Genomic DNA, 23,190 nt, shown 5'->3' on the forward strand with positions numbered 1-23,190 from the left:
CTATCCATCGGAGAAAATGTGACGTTGGAAAGGAGGAGGCCAAGTACTTGGGCTATGTCGTCGGGCGAGGCGAAATAAAGCCACAAGTCAATAAAGTGGAGGCAATCCAGACCTGGCCGCAAACACTATTACCAGTGGTTTATCCCAAATTTTACCATGATGGCCGCGCCACTTACGGATCTCCTAAAAGGCACCAGATCAACCATGGTGAAGTGGACGGAGGGAACAAAGACAGCGTTTCCAGCACTGAGTAAGCAGCTGGTCCTCGTAGCACCAGACTTTAACAAAGAGTTTGTGGTCCAAACGGATGCTTCAGAAGTTGGCCTAGGAGCCGTACTCTCTCAGGAGATAAATGGGGAAGAACATCCCATCCTCTATCTGAGCTGCGAGAAAAACTACGCAATAGTAGAAAAAGAGTGCTTAGCCATAAAATGGGCCATAGATGCACTGATATACTACCTACTAGGCCGGAAATTTAAACTGGTATCAGACCATGCCCCTTTAAGATAGTTGAGAGAAAAGAGAGGTAAAAATGCCCGGGTAACTAGATGGTTTTTAGGTCTCCAGGACTTTAATTTTCATGTGGAGCATAGGCCTGTGAAGTTACAAGGGAACGCTGATGTCCTCTCTAGAATTCCCTGTCTGGTGTCTGAAGGTGCCTGTCAGGCAAATATTGAAAATCTTTTCTTCTCCCCCTGTCATAGATATTAAGAGAATATTAACCATTTCTCCCAAGCCCCTCCACCCCTCCCTTATCCCCCATTTGTCACAGGAGAGCTGACAGTCCAGCATCTGTCTCTCTGCAAATTTTCACCTACAGTAGAAGTGATTTGTAAAGCTACAACTTAATTAAAATGTGAGAGTCTTTCTTCCTGGCAGAAACAGGGGGTGATTGGACACAGGCTGGCCATCAATTTACACGTAACTGTTGAAATTTCATTCCCAGGATTTCAAAGACAGTTTAGCAAAAATCTCCAGACACTTGGGAGCTGAAAATGAAATATGGAATAACTTAAGTTCCATATTTCCGATAATAAAGGGACCTATATATTTAGTGGCAGGGACAGCCAAGGAGCGATATGCATATTTTCTCATTGCTGTAAGCCAAACCAGGGAGCTGTGGTGCAAAAGTAGCAAAATTGCAGACTGCAACTATATCATGTGTGGTCTCTAAATGAAGGTAAAATCATAATAGAAAATATGGTACCTCTTTTTGGCTCCTGGGATCAACCAGCGATAAGTTATCCCAAAAAACAGATTTTTAATACAAACATGAAGGGTGGAGCCCCAGCCCCTGTGATGTCCGCACAAGGGAGTGTAGACAGGTCTCTCCCTTAAACATAAAATAGTTTGCTGAGGTTGGAGCAGTACTCATTGCCAGGGGGGTATAGATACTATAAGCAACGGGTCACATTCGATAACGTTCAAATTAAATCGGGGAGCCCCTCCTCCACCTACGCTGATTAATCCCTGCGAACTGTATAGAGTAAGTTTCCTCTTTAATCCTTATTATTTTATGTAACTGCTTATGTATTGTATGTCTCCTTTGTAAAATCTTGTATATTTTTCTTAAACACTGCCTCCCTTTTGGATTAAATATAAAATTTAATAGTTCTGTTTCTTTTGTACTGTAATCAATCCCTCCCCTGAAACCATATACGCTACCAGAAAGCAGGCGTCCGCCCAGGCCTGTATTACATTTCAAATCTGGAAGGTAGTGGCAGAGAATAATAATAATTGGGCTATTGTGAGCTGACAGTGACCGTATGGAGGGCGTAAACACATATTCCATGCATTGGAATTCAGAGGTGTGACGCCATACGCTCACTGGTCGCTTGCCGATACGTCCGTAGTGAGTATTCTGGATCGTGTGCTCACGATTCCTGACGAAATCAGTGACATAGTGACGTCACAGTGAGATATTGCGTGATCTTCCTGGTGTCCCTCTGAGGAATCCCTGACAGTGCCCAAAACCCCAGCTTTGGGCAGAGGGGGGGATATGTGACAGAGTCACTGGTGTTGTATGTGAGGGGAAGTATGTGTCACTACGGCTGTTAGTCTGTGTGAACTGAACCTAGAACTTTTTCCCTAGCATGTTATGTATTGGGGGTGTAATCACCATTTTGAAGGGTGTGGTTTTGTGTGAATGACATAGAGATTGAGTGGTAAGTCATTCACCATACCTTCACTCATGGTGTGGTTGAGCAAGTTTAAATGCTCAGTCACTATTTTTTTTTCTGTTGTTGTGTTTGGAGAGGCAAGGTCTCCAGACTGGGGAAGTCATAGCTCAGGATGGAGCTGAAGGCTGGGCTACAACCTGTGTGGGCGAACCCCGCACTCCAATGGACTGTGCTGTGCTATCGCTTATCTTTTGTTTTGTTTCGTTTTGCCAGTAAGGTTGTGTTTATTTTTGTTTTAGATGCGGGACTTTATGCCATACAATAAAGCCTGCAGAGAAACCTCGGTTCCTGAGTCTACTTCTGAAAGCAGCCGAGTGAGTCGTCTTACCACACAGCTTATTAACATATGCACCAACGCTGGCTTAGTGCAGAGAGCGAGATCTCGTGAGATTTAGCACTTTCAGAGCAAGGAGGGCCACAGAGGGTTTGGGGATATTGCTCTGCATGCCAGGATCCCATAACCCAGAAATTCAAACTCAACTTGTGCTAGAAAGTCGAGTCTTTTAGGAGGACATTAGGGACACTTGCGACCTCTTGTTAATAGGTGTTATTTACAAAATTTACCAGTCTGAAGCTGTTTTTTCTTTTCTGACCTAAAAAAGAAAGCCCAAGACTGGTGAAAAGTACTCTATAAAGGGAATATGTCGCCCCCATGGGTGATATCAGACCTCTACTATGGCCATACAGGATATAGAAAAGTAAATCTATACTTACCTGTATGGCCCATAGCAGAGGTTTGATTGCAGAGACAAGCACTTTAATCAATTCTTTTTTCCACAGGCTTGGCGTCCAGGGGACGCCAAGCAATCCCCGCCTATCTACTTATTATTCCCCTAAATCCCTGCTTCTCTGCTTAATTATCATATCCCCCCCCTCCCCCGCACATCACAGAGCCATGTGACAGGCCCTGTGGCATGCACTGTGCTCCCTGACTTCCGGGCATGCGCAAAGCGCCGCTCACATAGAGTGCGCTTTGCTTCATCCCGGCCCCGTCTACCTATGCTCTGCACTGCAGGTTTCTATTGCGCAGGTGCCGGGGGGGGGGGGGGTCACTGTCACTTTCCGGCCCAGGGGGGTGACACATTCCCTTTAAGTTAGTTTTTGGCTCAAATGGTTTGAATCTGGGCCTATGTTTTTTATGGCATTTTTCCTGTCATCTCTTCATGCATTCTTTTCTCACCAAAAAATACAGTGGACAGATATGTCATTGGAGTCTAAAGGGAAATATGAAATGCACTACAAACAATGCTTTTTTGTGCTGCTCACTTGCTTTTTTCGGGTTAATGGCATTTTCTTTAGAACACAGCATGATGTAGATATGGCATTTTTATCTAGCTATTTTAAAATCAACTCCTCAAAAGAACTTGAAAAATGCCAGAAAAAAACGCATAATATGCTAGAGACAAACTGTGACCACTGTCAGGCATATACGTTCAGGACTTATGTGACTAACAGTACCACAGTCAGGATGGATGCCTAGGCAATCATCCCACCTAGGGGTGTATGTTACGTGCACGCTGCTAGGTTTAGATAGGGGCGAGACAGGTCCCATGAATTCTTGGAATCCTGGTGGAACCGGTACTCAGGGCGACCATTTCAGCTTTCCCAGGCATAAGATGTATTCACTTGCTAGCACAGACACACTTGACAGAGTCCTCATGAACAGGTGAACAGTAGAATTTAATGTAGGAGCACAGCCAGTACAAATCAAGTCATTTAAATCAACAGGCTTTCCCTTATTCAACATCAAACAACTGCTTCACAAAGGCACAGTAGTACACAGCATTCTTTATAGCACAGTGAGATGGAGAAGGGGGGGGGGTTTGCTGAGGGAGATGATCCCTGTGACACAATTCCTTCCAGTCCTTATCTTCCTGCCTGATAATAGACTTTCTCAACTAGCAGTACAGGGTATCTGACCTTAACCCAGTTTCACTCTTTACTGGAATCCTGTTCCAGTATGGTTCACTTGAAACTTGAGTTCACAAAAAGTTTTTTTATGCAAATTTTGATTTAGAGTCTGCAGCAAAACCGGCATCTACAAAACACTTAAAACTTAAAACTTTTTTTTATATGTAAAAATGCCCCTCTTAATAAATGTTTGCACATCTTACTGCAGTCGACTTCCATTTAAATGCCAGTCTAAGGGTATGTGCACATGACATCTTTTCCAGTCGGATTCCACCTGGACCCAACCTGGCAGACCACTAAAAAGACATAAAAAAATATGAACATTTGCACCGCTATGTCAAAACGATTTGCTATGCACATGTTCCTTTTGTCACTTCTTTTAACTGCTTCATGCTTTGAAAGCCGTGAAGCAGCTAAAAGTAGTGACTGGTCCATTCTTCTGGTGGCTTCTGCTTGGAAGCTGCCACTGTGTTATATTATGTTATATATGCAATTTAAAAAAAGACAGCAGTGAAGCCATCACAAAAGACATCCAAGAATATATCAGAAAAAACACTTAAGGCGACGGCCCCATTATCAGTATTTGGTCAGTATTCGGTCAGTAATTTTTCTCAGGAGTGGGAGCCAAAACCTGGTGAGGAACAACCAGAGAAAAGGTATAATAGAAACAAGTCACCAATTCTGCATTTATCACGCACTCCCGGTGGGCCACGGCCCCACTATCAGTATTTGGTCAGTATTTTTTCTCAGGAGTGGGAGCCAAAACCAGGAGTGGATGATAAATGCAGAATTGGTGACTTGTTTCTATTATACCTTTTCTCTGATTGTTCCTCACCTGGTTTTGTCTCCCACTCCTGAGAAAAAATACTGACCGAATACTGATAGTGGGGCTGTGGCCTTAGAGAAAAACACCGCTGGTGTTTTCCTGAAGTGTCTTCTGCTTCAAAATTGAGGTAGGTATGCAGGTGTCTAAAGCACGCTGTGTGCACATAGCCTTAGGCAGGGCCGTCTTAACAGCATTATGCTGGGGCCCCTAAGACAACTACTCACAGGAATAAAAAGTAAATGGTCAATAATATTAAAAATATATTTATTTTATTGCCACTTCAACAAAACTGGTGAATATGCTGTACAGCAGCAAGTAATCAATGTGATAAACACTTGAACAATACACAAGGCTTGAAAAATACAATAATACGCACTAAGTTCCACAGATTAGATGGCACAATATGAAAGTACCAACTTCTTATTATAACAATTATTTGCAGCATTTCTTTTCTGAGAATTGCTTTATTATTGGTAGAAGTCAATGCTCTTCAGGATGTCATTTTCTATACACATGAGTGAAAGCCAGTTCCACCGATGCTGCTGACGCGGCCCCTGGGCCGTGGGGTACTCGGTAGCCGGACTGGTCCTGTATTGGGGTAGTCACAGTGGCAGTGACCCGGCCCGTGGCCCAGGGCGGTCAAATAAAGAACAGTCAATTTGGGAATAAAGAAAAGGGGAATAAAGTTTTTGACGCCACCCGTGGTATGCGGCTATATGGGGCCGCCGCTGCAGATCCACTGGGGCTGATGATGACGCAGCAGAGATAGTGCAGCTCTCCACGGGAAGAGCTAAGCCCCAGGGCAGTATATCGGACTTGAAAAGGTAGATATTGTTGGCAGGGACAGTGTAGTGCAGGGACGGTGACGTAGCAATAAATCAAGGACACAGTGGGGTGCAGTCTTCAGGCTTTACTCACAGTTCTTAGGCAGTTCCAGGTTATCACTGCAGCCGGTTATAACCACCCACGTCGTCCTGTGTTCTCCAAGGAAGGGATCCAGCCAACTCCCAGGCAGTTCAGGTACACTTAGTTGGGATCCCCTTCTTATGTGCCTCTCTGGCCGTCTCCCTGCGCTGGCTCTCGCCCTCCTGCCCTGTGCCTCACAATCAGTGTCCCAAGCCAGTGGCCTCGGGCCTTGTCGGGCGACTTACTCTCAGTCCCCTGGACCCTATGTGGCCACCTTTTCGGCGATGTAATTGTGGATTTTGGCTGCAACACCTTGAAAATACTGCGGCCTCCGGTTGGCTAGCTGAGCATGGTAGTTCTCCACTAGTCTGGGGCCGGTCCCCTTCTGCGGCCTGGTCCCTCTGTCTCTTCTTCCTTCTTCTGGGCCCCTTACTCTGAGCCCCCTCCTGTCTGGACCTGTTGTTGATGGAGGGCAGTAATGACCCTTCACGGTTGACCAAGTGAGTGTCAAATTATTATGTTACAAGGTTGATTGCGCAATCCAACAGAAAACCAGACGGAGGCAAAGCTCTGTATGGGAGGATTCGAGAATCTCTAAACCCAGTTTATTTCTACTTAGCATTTTATATTGTTTTGAGTATATCAATAGCCAATCACCTACACCCATACTACAAGCTTGAACCAATGTTAGTACAATTATTACGGAAATACACATATGGTCATATTATCGTTAGTTCGGTGCATGATGGAAAGTTACAAGGTTATACATCCCGGCTCAGACTAGCTAGATAACAGGAGCAGGGTGTCTCATAGAATGTTCTTGAGAGAAAAGGTTAGTGTGGGAAAGTTGCATGTGAATCAAGAGGAAAGAAGGAAAGAATGTATGTTATGCAAAGAGTATAATAACATGATTTTGAAGCAAGCAGACAAAATGGAGTTGCCATAGCATGAATATCAATATGTCCTTTACATTTCCCCCCTAAAAATTATGTTATTATCAACAATAGAGGTGCTTTCCCAGGGTCATGCTTTGAGCCTGAGGGACATTGGTCTTCACTCAATTAGTGCCCATGTTACCAACTGAGGCCGTTGCGGCATGTCCATCCCCCGTTGTTTGTTGATATAATCATAAAGCTCTGATCTTCAGACGTGAAGTTGGTCGGGGCAAGCGGGTAAAGGTCATCATTCCCTTGTCGTCCAGGTCCTCAATGCTGGTTACATCTGGGAGGTCCGTGTACAGTAGCACTGGATGTTGGTTGACAGCGTCCTCCTTGCTCTCTGATGATTGGCTGGTTTTCCTCATGCAAATTGGGATACAATAAAAGACTAGTTTTAGTAAAACATATATTAACAAGATGCAAGCAGCAATATGAAACACTCCTTGTAATATTCCAGCAATCCATCCACCAATCCCTTTAAACCAATTAGCAGGATTTAAAAAGGAAAATGTATCAGACCACCAACTGTCTTTGGTCAATTCATTATGTTTGTTATATTCTTCCCTGAGTTTCCTAATGTCTTCCATTTTAGTCTTTAACCGTATGGTAGATTCGGGGTCAATATAGTGACAACAGGCTGGGCCTATAACTTGACACATCCCTCCTTGAGCTGCTGTCAAATAGTCCAGCACTAAAGTATGTTGATTAGCTACTATAATAAGTTGATTCTGCACCGCAACAGTAGTATTAATTACTTCCAATACACTTCAAATCTGGTCATCTAAGTAGTCAGTGACTTCCACTAATTTGTCCCACATTTGTGTTACCATAGGGTAGAGGAAGACAGTACTGTCTATCTTATTGGGTATACTCATTTGTACTAAATGAGGTCTTCCTGATGGGCGTGGGGTGTTGTCCTTGGCACGTTTATAGATGGTATGAAGAGGGATGGCTCTCAAATCTACTTTACTATGGGGAATAAGATAAGTGGCTGGAGTTAGCCGGGCCAACGTACAAGTCCCCCCTACTCCGACTGGGAGCCATTTATACGCATTATTCCCACAAACCCATACATATTATCATAAAACATCTCAGGATGATTGGCGCTTGCAGTGTGAAGCATGGATCCATGTTGACTTCCCTTCAAGTTTTACTGCTGTTGGGGTTGTAAGGAGCACTTGGTATGGTCCGTCATACAGTGGTTCTAGTCCGTGTTTCCGAACATGCTTCTTCACATACACGTAATCTCCGGGTTTGAGGGTATGACAACCTTCTGCATCAGCAGGATCTGGAATAGAAGATGATACTAACGCATGGGTGTTAGTTAAGGCTTTGGCAAGCTGAATCACATACTGCACAACATGATCTGTTTCTTCTGATAATTGTTGTGGGGTAAATCTAGCTATAGCTGGTTGTGACTAGTGTTGAGCCACCCCCGTAGTGTTCGAGTTCGGTTCGGTTCGTCGAACACCCGAGTGTTCGCCGAACTGTTCGTCGAACTGTTCGTCGAACACCTTCGAACACCGTTAAAACCAATGGCAGGCAAACAAAAACACATAGAAACACATAGAAAACACCTTCAAAGGTGTCCAAAAGCTGACAAACTGCTCAGAAGACATAACTAACACATGGAAAAGTGACAAGTACATATAGTTATGCGAAAATAAAAGAGGTGGAGGAGTAAAAGGAGGGGGAGACACAGATATAGGCATGTCATGCCCTTCTAAAATCCAAAAAGTGAGAAGCCGACACGGCCAGTCCGCTCCTGCCCGTGCCACCTCCGTGTCGCCGGGTTTGTGCCAGAGCCGCGGTGAACCCTGACGGCCAGCCCCCCTCTCCCAATACTGGTGCCTGTCCGCTGGTGGGTCGAGCGAGCCCCCCTGTGGTGGAGGCAGCTCTAAGCTTTTTAATTTAAATTGTCTCTCTAATTTGAATGAATACACTTTAAATCCATTTACAAGGATCTATTGGAGGGCAAGTCTCATGCCAGCAGCCGCGGTAATTCCAGCTCCAGTAGCGTCCACTAAAGCTGCTGCAGTTAAAAAGCTTTTATAAGGTTCGAGCTCGGCTGTCCACCGCAAGGCATCCTACTGCCAGTTCCAGCTCCTATGCCTTGGGGTGCCTCCTGATGCTCTTCACTAAGTATCCCATGGTCCCGAAGCATTTCCTTTGAAAAAATTAAGTGTCTAAACTACAGGTGGTGCAGCTTGCTTAACAGCCGGGATAATCCGCTCACTAGCAGACACTGCTACTAGGCACAAAGTATTTCCTGGGCTAGATGCAGTTAAAAATTTGTAATTAGATACTCTCGTTGGATGCTGAGAAAGCATTCCATAGAGTCTCCTGGCACGCCATATATGATTCTCTTAAAAAGCTTGGGGTAGGGGTCTAGGGGACCCTTTTATAGCCAAAATCACGGCCCTGTATCGCAATACGTCACCTAGGCTGAAGATAAATGGAACTGTAGCACCCTGAGGGCTCTTTTGCTACAGACGTATTGCACCTCACCCAGAGGTGTGATATCTCACTCTCAGGTAAGGATGGAGTGTGGATCAGGACCCGACACCTGCATGCATTACACCACATTGCCGTGGGGCAGGGCGACCAATATGCCCCTGAGATGGGCACGACAGTCCCTGTCCCTGGCTGGAGTGGGGGGAGGGAACACTGAGGAAGGGGAACCCTGTAGTGCAGGAGCAGGGAGGAAGCAGTTCCTGGGTGCATTGAGAAGGGAGTATAAAAGGTGGGCACCATCTTAGTTCAGTGCAGAGAAGTCTGAGCAGAAGTGGCAGGGAGCAGGGGCTCTGCATGAGCTCTGCTCCGGAGGCGGGCCTAGTAACAGAGGCCCAGGCCTGGAAGAGGGAGAAGGAAGGAAGAGGAGCGGAGAAGGCTCCAGGAACGAGGAATGAAGGGATCCCAGGGGTGCGGACGGGCGAGTCGCCACCGCACGCCCGAATCCACCTGCGTGGAGGGGTCAGGCCAAAGGGGGAGACCGGTCCCCGAACTAGTGGAGGCAGGAAACGACCCTCAGCTAGAAACCGGAGGCTCTGACATTTTATGTGGCGCAGCCCCTCGCTACACCCGCTAGGAAGGCACCACATAGGGTCAGGGAAACTGGCGCCAAGTTTACCAAGAGGAGGCCCGAGGCAGCCGGACAGAAGTGTTGGTAAGAAAGGCCAGACAAAGGACACACAAAGGGGGTCCTGTGAAGTGCTCCAAAGTTATCTGGGAGTTGTCTGAGCCCCTCACCTGGTGAGCACAGTACGACGTGGGCAGCCGTTACCTGCAGACGTGGTCTGGATAATAAGAACTGTGAGTAAAGGCCCTGAACTGCATCACTGACTCCGTGTCGTTACTGCTGCTGCCCTGCACCATCACCCCCATCCTCCGCATACACTGCCCTGAGGCTATACTCCTCCCGTGGGGAGTTATGCTACGCTCTGCTGCACCCACAACACCAGCCTCAGTGGTCTGCCCTGTAGCGGCGGTTCACTCTGACCGCAATCCACGGGTGGCGTAGTCGGACATTTAAACATGAAAACCACATAAATAGTTCCGCCACTGGTTTGACCGCCCTGAGCCACGGAACTGGGTCGCCGCCACGAAGACTACAACCACCAGCATCCACCAAAAAGGGTCCGGCTCCGGGTGTCCCAAGGCCCAGGGGGTGCGTCAGAACATTTTCATCACCTTTCACAATCACCAATGGGACAAGGCAGTGATGTCCTCTGTCCCCTCTCTTATACATCCTAGTGACGGAGCACCTGCTCTCATCAATTCGCCATAACCCCAATATTAGGTGGATTGAGGTGGGAGGCACCGAGTACAAGTGCTCTCTATTTGCTGATGATGTCCTAGTATATATCACTCAATCACATATATCCATCCATGCTGTTATGGCTGAAATAGATCACTTTGTTACATGGTAAAATTTTAAAATCAATGCAGCGAAGTCTGAGGCCCTCGATGTCTCCCTCCCCAAATCCATATAGGATTCCATCCAGTCCAACTTTCCCTTTGCCTGGCCCTCACAGGGTATCAAATACTTAGGAATTCCTATTCATAGAGACCTCTCCCATCTATGTTATCTTAATTTTGGGCCCTTTATTGAACAACTCCATACAGACCACGGTTGGCAAGTTAGAACTGTAAGATTCACTACGTGAACCACTGGTGTTTTGTGGAAAAGCACATGTACACTGCGTTCCAAATTATTATACAAAAAGTGTTTAGGAGTGATAAGGGAAGAATTTGTTTGTTTGTCAGTTAAACTCATTGATGGTGATGTGTGTCAGGGCTCTTTATATCACTGTAAGCAATTGCAGACACCTGTGCTAATTAGTTTGGCAGGTGTGTCCAATGAAAGGCAAGACTACTTAAGAAGGCTCTCTCACATTATTAAGCAGCCTACATTTTCTGCCAAAATGGGAAAGAAAAAGGATGTGTCGGCTGCTGAGAAGCAACAAATTGTGGAGTGTTTAGGTCAAGGCATGACTACAATCAACATTGTGCGATGATCAGGATGAAGTGTCTTGGCAATCAAGAAGTATGTAGCTGATTCACAGTACACACGTGTGCGTGCTGATAAGGGCAAATTGAGGACTCTTTCCTACAGGCAATTACGTCAGGTTGAAAGAGCAGCGGCAAAAAAGCCTTGTCATAGCAGCAGACAAGTTTTTGAAGCTGCTTGTGCCTCCAACGTCCCCCGAACAACAAGATGCAGGGTCCTTCAGAGGTTTGCAGCTGTGCATGCGCCATCCTGTCGACCTCCTCTATCCACTTCACACAAGCAGAAACGGCTCCAGTGGGCCAAACATTACATGAAGACTGATTTCAAAACTGTTTTGTTCACGGATGAGTGCCGTGCAGCGCTCGATGGTCCAGATGGATGGAGTGGAGGATGGCTGGTTGATGGACACCCCACGCAAACACGGCTACAGCGCCAACAAGGAGGAGGTGGAGTAATGTTTTGGGCTGGAATCATGGGGAGAGAGATTGTCTGCCCCTTTAGGATCCCTGAAGGAGGCTAAAGATGAACTCCATAATGTATGTGGATTTTCTCAAACAGCACTTCCTGCCATGGTTCAAGAAGAAGAACCGTGTATTTCACAGCAAGATCATTTTTCTGCATGATAATGCACCATCTCATGCTGCACATAAAACATCTGCATCTCTGGCTGATATGGGCATAAAAGGGGACAAACTTATGGTGTGACCCCCATGCTCCCCTGACCTCTACCCCATTCAGAACCTTTGGAGCATCATTAAAAGGAGTGTCTATGATGGCGGGAGGCAGTTCACATCTAAGCAACAGCTCTGGGAGGGTATTCTGTCCTCATGCAAAACAATTGAAGCAGAAACCATCCAAAACCTGACAAATTCAATGGACGAGAGAGTTCAGAAGCTCCTTTCGAACAAGGGGTCCTATGTGAAAATGTAACATCACCTAGAATAAAGTTTTGAGTTGAAAACTGTTTGATTTCAGTTTCTAACAACCTGCTAATGCTTATAATTTCAAAAATGACCATTTTTTTGGTCTTTATTAAAATGAAAAGGTTGATCGAAAAGTTTGGGGGATCTAAGAGTGTGGCAACCCAGTAGTCATGATTACTTCGAATTCTGACAATATGAGGGTCATGCTGCAGGTAGTGCAGCAAGAAGGCACTTATGTGCCTTGCGCATCTCGGAGCCCCAAAATTATTTTCCGGGCTAGATGCAGCTAAAAATTATTTTTAATTTTAAATCTGGTGAAGCTTTAGTATAGATGGCCTAATAGGATCAGTGCTGCACACTGCTACAAAGCCCAAATTATTTTCCAGTCAAGATACAGATAAACATGATTAGTAATTTGAAAGCTTAAAACGGTTGGTAGGGTGATTTTAACCAATCATCAAGCTTTTACTCTCCCCAGGATGACACAGGGGTAGAAAAGTCGTTTCGGATCCATGATTTGTTCATCTTTATGAACGTGAGTCTGTCTACATTATCAGTGGAGAGCCGCGTGCACTTATCTGTCAGCACACCACCAGCAGCGCTGAACACACGTTCAGACAGAACGCTGGCTGCGGGGCATGACAAGATCTCCAAGGCGTAAGTGGCTAGCTCCGGCCATTTATCCAGATTGGAAGCCCAAAAAGAGCAAGGGTCCAGTGACACAGTCGTGGCTTCAATGTTTACTTGGAGATACTCCTGTACCATCGTCTCTAGGCGTTGACTATGTGTCAGACTTCTTGTCTCCTGTGGCCTTGCAAAGGATGGGCTAAAAAAGTGGTGAAATGATTCCGCAAAATTGATGTTACCAGCAGATACTGTGGTTCTGTTACGGTTTGAGTGCTGAACACTTGACGGTCCCACGGTTGGCAAGTTGGAACTGTGAGATTCACTACGTGCACCACTGGTATTTTGTGGAAAAGCACATGTAAGATTCTGCAACAGTCTCTGCTGATACTCCTGCATGCGTGCATCCCTTTCTATGGCAGGAATAATTTCTGCAAATTTACTTTTGTACCGGGGATCTAACAGTGTGGCAACCCAGTAGTCAGGATTATTTCTAATTCTCACAATTCGAGGGTCATGTTGCAGGTAGTGCAGCAAGAAGGCACTCATGTGTGTTGCGCATCCAGGAGCACCAAGTCCCTGTTGTGTTGGTGGCGAGGTAACAATCATGCTTCCTTCCTCTGTCCTCTCCCCCCAACCTCGCACAACAGAAATGTGATCAAGGTCTCCCTCATCTGATGAGTCTTCCATCAGTTCGTCCTCCACTTCTTCCTGGGCTCCTGCACCTTCCTCACTAGTTTGGCTGCTACCATGCGCCCTGGTAAAACTATCTCCCCCACCCTCACATGCCTGCCGCCTTGGTGCTGCCGACCGTCTGGACCTTGCAGATGTTAGCCCTTCCGCATACAACTCCTCCTCCTCTACTTCCTCCACCTCCTCTTGTGCCACCACCTGACTCCGAATTCTGTTTAACATGTGCTCCAGCATGTAAATCACCGGAATAGTCATGCTGATAATGGCATCGTCAGCACTAAACATCTTCGTCGCCATTTCAAAACTGTGCAGAAGGGTGCATAGGTCCCTGATCTGAGACCACTCCTCCAGCGTGATTTGCCCCACCTCTGAATCTCGTTGGCCCAGGCTATACGTCAGAACGTATTGCACCAGGGCTTGTCGGTGCTGCCACAGTCGCTGCAACATGTGCAGAGTTGAATTCCACCGGGTAGGCACATCGCATTTTAGCCGGTGAAGTGGCAGGCCCAACGACTTCTGTAGAGATGTAAGTCGCTGAGCTACGGGATGCGAACGGCGGAAGTGAGCACACAGCGACCGTGCCCTCTGCAGAAGGCCATCTAGTCTGGGATAGTGGGCTAAAAATTGCTGGACAACCAGGTTCAACACGTGAGCCATACAAGGCACGTGTGTGACATTGCCCCGGCGAAGGGCCGCACCCAGGTTTGCAGCATTGTCGCACACGGCCTTCCCTGGTTTCAGGTCCAGTGGAGACAACCATTCATGAAATTGGTTCTCCAGAGCTGACCACAACTCCTCAGCTGTGTGACTCACATTTCCCAGACATTTCAATGTAAAAACCACCTGATGACGTTGAGCCCTACTGCCAGCATAGTAAGGAGGTGTGCAGGATCCCTTCTGCGCAGTTAGAAAGCTTGTGGCATGACCAGACAGGCTTTGGGTGCAGGTGGAAGACCGAGAGGAGGTTGAGGAGGCAGAAGCAGTGGAGGAACTTTGACATAAAGAGGATTGACGCACAACTCGTGGGGACGGCAAGACTTGGACAGCAGCCCCTTGTCCTGCTGTCACCATAGTTACCCAGTGCCCAGTCAGCGACATGTAACGCCCCTGTCCATGCCTACTCGTCCAAGTGTCTGTGGTGAAATGCACCCTGTCACACACAGAGTTTCTCAAAGAAGCGGTGATGTTGTGTGCGACATGCTGGTGGAGCGCAGGCACACCTTTCTTTGAGAAGTAGTGCCGACTGGGCATCTGGTACTGGGGCACTGCGACGGACATAGGGTCTCGAAAATCCTCTGTGTCCACCAGGCGGAAAGGCAGCATTTCTGTAGCCAAGAGCTTGCAGATGGTGAAATTCAACCTCTTAGCTTTCTCATGGCTAGGAGGAAATGGTCTTTTACTTGTCCACATCTGAGGGACCGAGGGCTGGCTATTGTGCTTAGACGGGGTTGATAAGGGTGTCCCCGGCAAACTGCCGGTCTGTGAGGAAGATGCAGGCGGACATGTTAGGTTGCCTTGATCCAAAGGTGGTGCTATCGATGTCGGACAGCGCTCAACACCAGCTGGTGTTACCACCTCCAAAGAAAATGATGACCTGCCAATCACGCTGGCTGTTGCAGGTAAAGAGGTGGCAGGTCTGCGCCCCAAAACAGGTGTGACTGCTGTCCCCCCAGTCACAGAGGATGAAGAGGCCGCGGATGCACAAGATATGGCAGACGGTGATTGGCCCGGCCGGCTAGTCCGCATTGTAGCACACTGAGCTTCCCACTGCAACTTATGCTTCATGTCCATGTGCCGGTTCATGCATGAAGTACTCAAACTATGTATTTTTTGGCCTCTACTTAGCTTTTGCTGACAAATGTTACAGATAACACGAGTTGGGTCATCTTTATCGATCTGAAAAAATGCCCAGGCTATGCAAGGCTTAGCACCCATGCGACCTGAAGAGCCACCACGACTTGTGGTGAGAGGCAGAGTTGTGTTTGAGGATGCAGTTGTTGACGTGCTTCCAGTACTACGTCTCTGTCCAGGAAGGCGCAACCTGACCTCGTCGTCACTAGCATCTTCCTCCACCTCCTCTGCTGACCTCATCTCTTGGCTGACTGTGGGTTGACAGTAAGTGGGATCTCCGACCTCATCATCATCACCCTGTGCGTTATCACACCCGTCGTCCTCAGAGCCAACCTGTTCCTGCCCTGACAAAAAACTAAAGTTGTCGCTCCAATCAGGTATTTGAGTCTTATCATCGTCTTCCTCATTGTCTCCACCAACAGGAGTTACAGTTTGGGAATGAGGGTCTACATTATGGTCAGAACCTTCTGCGTCTGGTCCTGGATCCGACTCATAAAGATTCTGGGCATCAGTGCAGATCATTTCCTCGTCTGGATTCACAGAAGCGCTGGAGTCGACCTCTGATTCCCAGGCTATAGTATGAGTAAACAGCTCTGCAGACTCAACCATCTGTTCTACCTCATACTCAGACGGGCAGCTGGAGATTTGGGAGCTGTGAGGAAGCAAGTGCGATTTGGGTGACACCTTTGAGGACTGGAGTATTTGTGATGTTGAAGTTGATGTGGAGGAGAGCCCACTTAAAGGAGCACTTGATATCCGTTGAAGCACCTGCTGTTTTTGTGCCTCATCTGGAATTTGTAGCGATTGGCGTGGCCGTAAGAAAGGGATCTTATCACATTGTCCGCTAAAAGAAGTAGACATTTTAGTTTGTCTGGAAGATGGTCTTTCTTCTGCAGATGTTACTGTTGCTTTAACACCTACCCCACGGACACAACCTTTTTTCCCCTTCCCAACACGCCTATTCCCCTTTCCACCAGCAGCAGGCCTTTTTCCACTCATTTTGGTGGTTAACTAATTCACAACTCTGGAGTTGTTTGCACAAAAAAACAATGGATGGTAACCGAGCAGAGCTGAGTGGCCAAACTGTGGTATTAGGCCAAAACTATTGGCTGGGTTAGATGCAGAAAAAAATTATTTTGAATTTGCAACCTGATGGAGGTCAGTATAGATGGACTAATACAAATAGTCCCACACACTGCTAGAAGCCCAAATATTTTTTCAGAGGTACTGTAGATGCAGATAAAAATTATTTTTAATTTGCAACCTGATGGAGGTCAGTATAGATGGACTAAGAGACCAAGTCCCACACACTGCTAGAAGCCCAAATATTTTTTCAGAGCTAGATGCAGAAAAAAATTATTTTTAATTTGCAACCTGATGGAGGTCAGTATAGATGGACTAATAGACCAAGTCCCACACACCGCTAGAAGCCCAAATATTTTTTCAGAGCTAGATGCAGAAAAAATTATTTTTAATTTGCAATCTGATGGAGGTCAGTATAGATGGACTAATAGACCAAGTCCCACACACTGCTAGAAGCCCAAATATTTTTTCAGAGCTAGATGCAGAAAAAAATTATTTTTAATTTGCAACCTGATGGAGGTCAGTATAGATGGACTAATAGACCAAGTCCCACACACCGCTAGAAGCCCAAATATTTTTTCAGAGCTAGATGCAGAAAAAAATTATTTTTAATTTGCAACCTGATGGAGGTCAGTATAGATGGACTAATAGACCAAGTCCCACACACTGCTAGAAGCCCAAATATTTTTTCAGAGCTAGATGCAGAAAAAAATTATTTTTAATTTGCAACCTGATGGAGGTCAGTATAGATGGACTAATAGACCAAGTCCCACACACCGCTAGAAGCCCAACTATTTTTTCAGAGCTAGATGCAGAAAAAAATTATATTCAATTTGCAACCTGCTGGAGGTCAGTATAGAAGGACTAATAGAACAAGTCCCACACACTGCTAGAAGCCCAAATATTTTTTCAGAGCTAAATGAAGAAAAAAATTATTTTTAATTTGCAACCTGATGGAGGTCAGTATAGATGGACTAATAGACCAAGTCCCACACACTGCTAGAAGCCCAAATATTTTTTCAGAGCTAGATGCAGAAAAAAATTATTTTTAATTTGCAACCTGATGGAGGTCAGTATAGATGGACTAATAGACCAAGTCCCACACACTGCTAGAAGCCCAAATATTTTTTCAGAGCTAGATGCAGAAAAAAATTATTTTTAATTTGCAACCTGATGGAGGTCAGTATAGATGGACTAATAGACCAAGTCCCACACACTGCTAGAAGCCCAAATTTTTTTTCAGAGCTAGATGCAGAAAAAAATTATTTTTAATTTGCAACCTGATGGAGGTCAGTATAGATGGACTAATAGACCAAGTCCCACACACCGCTAGAAGCCCAACTATTTTTTCAGAGCTAGATGCAGAAAAAAATTATATTCAATTTGCAACCTGCTGGAGGTCAGTATAGAAGGACTAATAGAACAAGTCCCACACACTGCTAGAAGCCCAAATATTTTTTCAGAGCTAAATGAAGAAAAAAATTATTTTTAATTTGCAACCTGATGGAGGTCAGTATAGATGGACTAATAGACCAAGTCCCACACACTGCTAGAAGCCCAAATATTTTTTCAGAGCTAGATGCAGAAAAAAATTATATTCAGTTTGCAACCTGATGGAGGTCAGTATAGATGGACTAATAGAATGATGCTATGCCCAAAAGATTTTACTTCACTAGGTGCAGTAAAAAAATTGGTATTCTATACACAGGTGTTATATCTTGCAACACAGATAGGCTACTCCACTGACTAACACACTCTGCAATAGGCCAAAAAGGATTAGCTTTGCTAGATTCAGCCAAATGCTGTGAAAAAAACTTGCACAGCACTGGCACAGACCTGCCTGGCAAAAACTGATAGGAACTCATGTAACCTAGTCCTGAAAAGGACTCCAATTACAATTAGTCTTTACTCCCACAACCTATCTATTTAAGAGCACAGACCTCCCTGATAAAAGTCGTAGGAAATGCTGTAACCTAGTCCTTAAAAGGACTGCAATCACAACTATTCCCTACTCCCAAGCTATCTGTATATTTGTGCGAAAATTGGCTTGAAATTAACAAGGTATAGCGCACACAGCAACAGCGGTGCCGTCTAACACGCAGCTGCAGCAGTGAGAAAATGGTGGCGACGGGGAAAATGGCTTGGTCTTATAGGGCAAGGACATGTGACATACACTGCCAATGACACATGCCCTTGCTTGTGTGAAAAAAAGCACTTCGCTCCGTGTGTGCGCTGCTGATAGGCTGACAGATTGCACCTCCCCACTGCAAATGCGGGAAAGAGAAAAAAAAATGGAGATCTTCATTGTTCCTGCAGAGATCCATCCCCTGCCCCTCCCCCCACCCCGCTGTACACTCAAACTGCGTATTAACATTAATTTTCATCATTACTGAGAAAAAATCCAGTTATGATTTTGGTGCACGAACAGTTATCGAACATAACCTCGAACAGCCGAATTTTTCTCAAATTGTTCGTGTTCGCCGAACGGCTCGAACACCGCCCAAAACAGCTCGAATTTGAGATTAGCGAACAGTTCGAGTAGAACAACGCTCATCTCTAGTTGTGACCCAAATAGTATCTTATAGGGTGACAGTTTGTGTTTCCCTATGGGGGTGGTGCGTATGTGATATAGTGCAATGGGAAGGAGCTCAGGCCACTGGGCCATAGTCTCCTGCATCATTTTGGTCAATTGCCTTTTCAGTGTGCCATTCAATCTCTCCACCTTGCTGCTTGACTGTGGATGGTAAGGAGTATGTAACGCCACTGTTGATCCGATCATGGTAAGTATTTCTTGATATACTGAACACATGAGGAAAAGGCTGGTCCCTGATCACTTTCAATAACTTCTGGGACTCCATACCTGCAAACAACTTCAGAGACCAGCTTCTTGGCGGTGGTAAGGTTGCAGCCTCTACCAATGTATCTTCAGTCGTGACAGCATATCCAGTATGAAACCTGCCAGAGGTATCGGCATATTTGGATCCATCTGTATATGTTTGTAAGTTCTGGATCATCCAAGGGTACTTCCCCCACTAAAACAAGTGGAGTTGACTCCGCAGTAATTGGTTCCAGACAATCATGTGGTGGAGCCTCTTTCCCCTCTCCGTCAGGTGCTGGTATCAGGGTGGCCGGGTTGATGGTTGTGCACCGGTGTAATTTCACATTTTATGGCAAAATCAACGAACACTGCAGCCGCAGGTGTCTCTGTGTGGACAGATGTTTAGGTTGCTGTAAAGCCAAAACAGCCGCAATATTGTGTGGAGCATAAATGTGAGTCTCATGTCCAAGGATGATGTCCGCCGTTTTATCAAGTAACTGCTGTGTGGCGTGAACCGCTCGTAGACAGCTGGGGGAGGCCCAGGCTACCGGGTCCAGATGCGCTGAGTAATAACCGACTGGGCGCTGCTTTGTACAGTGTCTCTGCATGAGTACCCCGGCTGCATGCCCTCCCGTCTCAGAGACATACAAATAGAAAGGTTGAGCATAGTCCGGGTTTCCAAGGGCAGGGGCTGTCATTATCCTTGATTTTAGTTGCTCAAAGGCTTGTTGCAGCTGTTCTTGGTGGTCCTTGTTGTTTACATCAGCCAGAGTGTCTTCTTTTAATGCATCATATAGGGGTTGCATCAGACGTGAGGCGTCTGGGATCCATTGTCTGTAATATGTTCATAGTCCAAGGAACCGTTGCAGCTCTATGGGATCTTTTGGGAATGGTAGCAGGTAGATGGCCGTTTTTCTTTCTTTTGTGAGATGTCTGGCACCCTGACTAAGGCAGTGGCCTAAGAAAACCACTTGACCGAGGCAAAACTGAAGTTTCGAGGCTGATACTCGACAATTCAGTTTTGCTAGATGTTTAAGGAGGCTAACACTGGCCCTGATGGACATTTGCTCCGTGGGGGCACACAAAAGAAGATCATCCACGTATTGTAATAGTACTACCTCAGAGTTGTCCAGCTGCCATGGCAGCAGACAGCTAGACATGCTCTTTGCAAACTGATTTGGGCTATTCTGCGCTCCCTGCAGCATCACCGTCCAAGTCAATTGCCTGCCCTGATATATAAATGCAAACAGAAACTGACAGTCTTTGTGCAGTGGAATGCTGAAAAAGGCGTTTGCTAAATCAATTACTGTAAACCAGGCTGCGGTAGATGGTATTTGTGAGAGAAGTGTATGTGGGTTAGGCACCACAGGAGTTTCCAAGACTGTCGCTGCATTTACTGCCCTCAAATCCTGCACCAATCGATAAGTGGGCGGCTGCCCCGGTTGGGATTTTTTCTTTACGGGGAACAACGGCGTATTGCACGGGGAGACGCAGGGGATTAGTGCCCTTTTCTCTAACAAGGTCTGGATTTGCTGGTGTAGACCTTGTTCTTTGTCATGTGTGAGCGGGTACTGGATTGATCAGCCAACTTATCCTGAGCCCATATTTTAAGGGCTTGACAGAAGTCAACCCCACTCTCATACGCATTGGCGTCTAATACTCTGTCACACACTGATCATGATGATCTTCCTCATACACATTCTGGGTGTAGTGTGTATTGCGGCCTGTATTCCGGGTGTGCCAAGATGGCCGACACCAGAAGGAAGCACACTCACTGACATCTGGTCAGAGGCCGGAGGTGATGCAATGGGTGTAGTAACATGGCCGCTGCAGGATGAGGATGGGGCACTAGGAGTGGCTTGGGTAGTAGCGAGGGATGGGCCTCTTGGACGGGGTGCGTGACATGCAACACAATAATCTGCTGACAATGGATTCTGCTGGCCACAATTAGAACACACCCAACAACAATTCATTGCGCCGCCATTATCGGGCAGTGGATGGAGAGCAGTATCTTTGTAATACACATAACATAGCGTTTTTCCCTTATTGTCTGTATTTTCTTCCTCCATCCACCCTTCTTTGACAAATTCTCTGCTGTTCTATATCAAGCCAAGGCTGTTTGTAACAATCCTTTATCTTCTATCTTGCCCTTTTTCTTCTTCATAATTAACCGGCCCTTATCTGGTAGCTCACATATTTTAGTTAACTGTTTAAGTTTCTGCACATACTTTTTCCCTTGTTTCGATAAACTCAGCACAGCCTTTTTTTCCACATCAGCTTCATTTTGTAGCACAAAACAGCCAATCTTTGTTACAGCGCTAGATAATTTTCCCTTCTTGACATAAAGATAATTGAAATACCCAGGCTTCATCTCCTCCTCTATTTCAACATATCCTTCATCACAAATCTCATGTGCAACTTTCCTAAACTTTTCAGCGTCTTCCAACAATCCACAGTCAACTAGTCTACCCCTTTTCTGCTGGATGCCTTCGTCCCACAATGTAGGCTGAAGTCTCCCCTCCACGGGAAAGTTTAACACCTTAACCACTTTTGGTGTATTCTTAAATGATCTTTTCCCTTCTCGACTGACCATGATAGTCATCACATCCTCTCTCTCCTGCGAGGGAGACACTTTCTTTCTGCTCCACAGAAACATTAAACACTGCACTGCTGCAGTTCGACTGACAAAGATCCTTGATTTGTGCACAGTACGAGTCCGGCCAGCCTCAGCTGCTGTTCCACTGACTTCACCCCTCCCGTCGGGGGAGTCACGTACGACTCTAGGTGAAAGGAGGAGAGCTCTCGTCCGCAGCTCTCCGGACACTAGATATAGTTATATCTGTGTGCGTGTCCTACCCAATCTTCGATCACCTGCCGCAACTGAACCTAACAGTGTTCAGTCTCCTAAGGATCTTTGTCAGAAGTTAAGGAAGATTCATACAATTTTCACTTGTCAATCCGAGGTGGTATTGTTTTAAAAGTTATCAATATCAGAACCCTAATGGGACTACACCCCTATAGTCTCACCTCTGACTATATCCAACCAGGACGTCCGGAGATACTGCAAACAACCACGCACCACATGGAAACCACGCCAATCGGTCAGTATCACTAGTAAAGAACTCATGCACTTACCGTGACTTTTGTGGGGGATGATCAGTCCCTATTCCAGTGGGGGAGGTCGAAAGCAAGTCTCTCTTTGTGGACGTCCAGGGGTGGTGGGGCATCCCTGGTTAGGGATCAGAGTCACGGCACCAAGCTGTTGAGGGAGGGCAGTAATGACCCTTCACGGTTGACCAAGTGAGTGTCAAATTATTATGTTACAAGGTTGATTGTGCAATCCAACAAAAAACCAGATGGAGGCAAAGCTCTGTATGGGAGGATTCGAGAATCTCTAAACCCGTTTATTTTTACTTAGCATTTTATATTGTTTTGAGTATATCAATAGCCAATCACCTACACCCATACTACAAGCTTGAACCAATGTTAGTACAATTATTACGGAAATACACATATGGTCATATTATCGTTAGTTCAGTGCATGATGGAAAGTTACAAGGTTATACATCCCGGCTCAGACTAGCTAGATAACAGGAGCAGGGTGTCTCATAGAATGTTCTTGAGAGAAAAGGTTAGTGTGGGAAAGTTGCATGTGAATCAAGAGGAAAGAAGGAAAGAATGTATGTTATGCAAAGAGTATAATAACATAATTTTGAAGCAAGCAGACAAAATGGAGTTGCCATAGCATGAATATCAGTATGTCCTTTACACTGTCACAAGCAGGACGTCCCTCCTGGGCTTACAGCCCTAACTGAACCCCTTCTAGAAGGTTCCCCTTCTTCTTATACCCTCTGCTAGGGTGCTCCTCTTTTCTGCTTCCTCCACCCACACCCACTACATGGTTCCCTCTCCTTTGGTCCCCCCCCT

Source organism: Phyllobates terribilis, unplaced genomic scaffold (genome assembly GCF_046119375.1).
Source record: "Phyllobates terribilis strain yellow unplaced genomic scaffold, ASM4611937v1 Scaffold_11__3_contigs__length_659146591, whole genome shotgun sequence".
Lineage (NCBI taxonomy): Eukaryota > Metazoa > Chordata > Amphibia > Anura > Dendrobatidae > Phyllobates > Phyllobates terribilis.